Raw genomic sequence first — 5,274 nt, 5'->3', positions numbered from 1 at the left:
GCCAATTTGTACATGGAGTATTTTGAGTGTACCCTTTTGCCCAGCATCAAACCGCCCGAAATGATTTGGCTCAGGTACGTAGACGATATCTTTTCGGCATGGGATGACAGTTGGGGCCCATTTGAAGTGTTCCATGATAAATTGAACCAATTGACCCCGAATCTTAAATTTAAAGTTGAATGGGAAGAAGGACACCAAATCCCTTTCTTGGATATTTTGTTAAGAAGAACTGATGATAATTTATTCTTTACAGTATACCGTAAGCCCACCCATTCAGGCAGTTATCTCCACTTTTTTAGCAATCACCCTGACAATGTCAAGAAAAGTGTTGCCTCTGGCCTTTTCTTGAGGGCTTTCAGGATTTGCAGTCCTCAATTTCTGGACCAAGAGATTGAGGTGATCAAATGTCAACTTGAGAAGTTGGCTTATCCACCTTGGTTTCTGGACCAAGCCCTCAGTAAGGCTAGGGCCAACCATTTTAAAACTTCCGTCCCCTCAAATTTTCACCGCTCCTTTAAGGACATTTTAAAAATTCCATTCAATAATACCATCAGTTCTTCTACTAAATTGTTTCCTCGTGAACGTCTCACTATTGCTTATCACTATCCTAACACCGTACGTAAGCAAATTGTGAACGTTCAACAAAAGCCGAAGGAAGTTGAGTCACCTGGTGTTTATTGTTTGCCCTGCAAAGATTGTGATTTGGTTTACTTGGGTCAAACCGGGAGAGACTTGAACACTAGATTGGCAGAACATAAAAGGTCAATTAGGTATGGGCAGGAAAATTCGGCTGTATTTCTTCATGTTAAAAATAAGAATCATTCTTTCGACTGGGGTAAGGCCAGATTAGTGTTCAAGTCCCACTGTGGTTTCAGGAGGAAAATAGTCGAATCAGCATTAATTGAGGAATGCCCTAATATTAATATTTCTAAAGGGCAGTGGACACCTGACATTATCTCACGCGCAGCGATAAATAAGCTCGTGCGGACTTTACATCCTCCCCTCTCCACCCCCCCTCCCCCCTCCGCCACCCCAGTTAGCTCCGCGTCTGAGTGAGGTCAACTGTCCACATCTCTTCTTACTGTAGTTTATAAGTCCCCTCTGTTCTCTTTCTTATGTACTTTCCTGAAGAGGGCTACAGTTGATAGCCGAAATATAGGATTATTCTTTATTCGAAGTTTATTCTTTCTCCGACTGTGGGTTCCTGTGTGTTATCTACAAATGTGCTACTACATTTCTATTTAGAAATATATATATATATATATATATATATGCAAAATAGACCACCCGGAAAAAATAAACTAACGAAGCAGAGCGCCCTCGCATACCACATTTTCAGTGCAAAAAGGACATAGCTAAACAGAAATACACTGTCCACATATACATGAAGAAAGAACAAGGACAGTTTACATAAGAGGAGAGGACACCCACCCAGTGGAAAGTGGCAGGGCAGGTCGCAAGGGTCAACGCGTCCCACCAATGAGGGAGGGGCGACATGAGGTCACAGTCGCAGGGCCACACTCCACCCCACCATTCTTTTGCTAACTTCCCGGCAGACAAAATTGTCAAGCCTGCACAAGCCCCCGTGCAAATCTGTATTTTGATCACTGGTGGTATGGACCAAACCACACTCCACCAAGTTTCCCACCACCATGCTATTGGTGTGACAGATGGCACAACAGAATGATCACCCAATTCAACACACACACACACACACACACACACACACACACACACACACACACACACACATATACATATATATATATATATATATATATATATATATATATATATATATATATATATATTGGTCTTGGTGTACATCAAAATGATGAATGCTACAGGTAACTACACACACTTCGCGGATGATACCAAGTTCATAAAATGTGGAGAGAACTGTAAATCATTACGTTTTTTGTAAGCGCAAGTGGGCCTGGTAATAAGAAGAGTGTAAAGGAAAGTGAGGCTCTTTGGATAGATTTAAATGTGTGCATAGATTTTTGGGAGGAATGTCAATGTAGTAGTGTTGGGATTTCTCAATGCTAGAGTAGGGGAAGAAAAATAGATGGAGTAATAGGGAAGTTTGGAGTGCCAGATGAAATCGTAGTGGAGAATTGATGGTGGATATGTGTTTAAAAAGAGTTTATAGCAGAGTGTTTCAGAAGAAAGTCAGTGATAAGTACACATGGGACAGGGTGGTGGATGGAAAGGTGGTGGATGAGGCATTAATGGACTATGTACTGGTTTCCAAATGAAGGAGAAGGGTTCTGTATATCCATACTCTTGGGGGGGGGGAGTAGGGGGCGCTAGATAGTCTTTTGGTAGAAGGGAAGTTGAGAGTAGAAGATAGGTGGAGAAAGAGGGAAAGGACAGAAGGTAGAGAGGTGCTTGGAGTAGTCAATTTAATTGAAAAAGAAAAAAAGGAGGGATATCAGGAGATGGTGAAGGATAGAGTAGAGGTGGGAGTGGAAGACGAATGGGTTTGTTTCAAGGAGGAAGTGACAAAGTGTGCCAAGATGATATGTGGAACGAGGATGATGACAAGGAATAGAAGGAAAGATAGTGAGTGGTGGGATGATGAAGTGAAGATGCTTGTAGAAGAGAAGAAGCGGGCATGTGTGGATTGGTTGCAAAATAGGGCTCGGGAAGCATATGAGAGGTACAAGGAAAAGAGAGGAGAAGCAAACGCTAAAGGAGGAAAAGAGGAGAATAGATGTAAAAAGGTATGAGTATTGCAGATGTTTTAAGGCATAAAATAAAGAACACCAAGAGGACATAAATAAATAAATAGATAAACAAAACAGTGTTCAAAAGATATTAGGAAACAGTTTTCCGCGTAGATGTATTAATTTATGACCCAAATTTGAAGAATTTTTTTTACAGGCTCACAACGAGCGAATTTAAGACAAAAGAACTTATTTTGTGACCTGAGTGGAAATGTGTTTATATGCGGATGTAGTCTGTGGTGCAACTGATAAGCTGTAGGTGCTTGAGTCCTATGATATTTTTTTTTTCCTTTCAGATGATCGTGCTTGTGTGATGCAATGAGATGCGTGAGTAGAGTCGATGCCTCTTGCGAACTATGTGCATATGATTTTTTTATGAGGTATTCTACGTGGAGGAGCAGAATGAGAGAAAAGATAGAACGAAAGAGAAACTGAATGAGACAACCTAGCACGTCATTGGAAAGGATGATAAAAACACAAAAAGGTTTCAATATTATGAGAGGAGAAAGAGGGGAAGTGAAAAGCGAAGTGAGAACGAAGGTCGGGTGCCAGCTGCAGCAGGTAAGGCCAACCTCTCAGCCATAAAAATAGCTGCCAAGATGAGGCGGCCTCACTGCTTGGCTTGATAGCCCCAGGTGCGACACGTCCTCGGTCGTGAGCACCAACACTTGAACGTTTGTGTTTAGGCATGATCGTGTATACTTGTTTATGTAGCAGTACAATCTTCATGTGCATGATGGTGGATATATCTGCGCGCGCTCTTACGAACACACACACACACACACACACACACACACACAATGGATACACACGCACACACACACACACACACACACACACACACACAGAACACACACACGCACACACACACACACACACACACACACACACACACACACACACACACACACACACACACACACGCAAGCACATACTCGACGGCGCGGTGGTAGCGTTCGCAACCGCTGCTACAGCGGTCCTAGATCGAATTCCGCCCAGGGTTGAAATAATTTCAGTATCGCTGCGCTACGGGTCGTTACTCCAACTCTCGTGGGCGGGGAGTTGGGTATGTGCGCGCGTGTAAGGTCACAGCATTACCCATAGATCGGTCATATATGAACTCTGAGGTCTCTTCCGGGAGGGAAATAGCTGTCTATCACGAGTCCAACACGTGACCCAAGACCATGGTGAATCACATACGCACGCACACACACACACACACACATACTCGGTCATATATGAGGTCTGAGCTCTCTTCCGGGAGGAAAATAGCTGTCGATCACGAGTCCAACACGTGATCCAAGACCTTGGTGAATCACACACACAAACACGCGCTCGCACAAGCTGACATAGCTCGTGCTGTGGTTAGCGCTCCGGGGTCCCACGCTTGAAGTCTCGTGTTTGAGCCGTGATTCCTGCTCGAGCTGTTTGGACAGATGCCGCAAAACGTTAAGTCCTTGAACGAGGGAATGGCAGGTGTGTATGTGTGTGTGTTAAAAAAAGAGGGGGGGTTTATAGCATGACCCAATCTCTCTCCCTCTCCCTCCCTCCCTCTCTCTCTCTCTCTCTCTCTCTCTCTCTCTCTCTCTCTCTCTCTCTCTCCCATACGCACACACACGACCCAGTGGTGCAGTGGTACCGTTCTCGACCGTTAATTCGACGATCCAATTTTGAGTCCCACCCAGGGCTGAAAAAGCAGCATCCCTGATCTTCAAACCGACACTCCGTTTTTTTTTCATGTTACAGCATTACCCATAGATCGGGCCATATATAAGCTTTGGGCTCTCACCCGGGAGGGTAATAGCTGTCGATCATGAGTCCAACACGTGATCCAAGACCGCGGTAAGTCGTGGTGAATCACGCAATCACACACACACACACACACACACACACACACACACACACACACACACACACACACACACACACACACACATTCACAGACATAGACACACACACAATAAGTAGACTCAGAGGTGACTTGATACAGGTCTTTAAGATTCTAAAGGGAATTGACAACATCAAAAGTGACAAAATTTTCACATTGAATGAGAATCAGACAAGAAACAATGGTCTCAAACTATCCGGAAATAGATTCAATTTGGAAGTAAGTAGAAACAACTTTGCCAACCGTGTAGTTAATGAATGGAATAAACTTCCTGCACAGGTAGTGCAATGTAGTTCAGTTCGAAGCTTTAAGACTCATTTAGATAAACACCTAAGCAAGATGCTGTAATGATTATAATTTATTTTATATTATTTGTTTTTGCTTTGTTATCATTTGTCTGTTTGATTTTCATTTATTATTAGTTATATGTCAATTTATTATTATTTACTGTTTACCTGTTTGTTTGTTATTCAACTATACCTATGCATTTATTTATGTATTTTGTTTGTTGCATACATTATTATAGTTTTTTTATAATTATTATTTTATTATTATGATTTTTTTCGCATCCGACCTAGATATGGACCAAAAGGTCTCCTGTCGGCATGCTCCGCCTTTGTAATCCTTTGTAATACACAAAAATGCCCTTCTCTCCTT

The sequence above is a fragment of the Oratosquilla oratoria genome, chromosome 28 (assembly GCF_046742065.1).
Source record: "Oratosquilla oratoria isolate Oo_2021 chromosome 28, ASM4674206v1, whole genome shotgun sequence".
Lineage (NCBI taxonomy): Eukaryota > Metazoa > Arthropoda > Malacostraca > Stomatopoda > Squillidae > Oratosquilla > Oratosquilla oratoria.
This window is presented reverse-complemented; position numbering follows the sequence as displayed.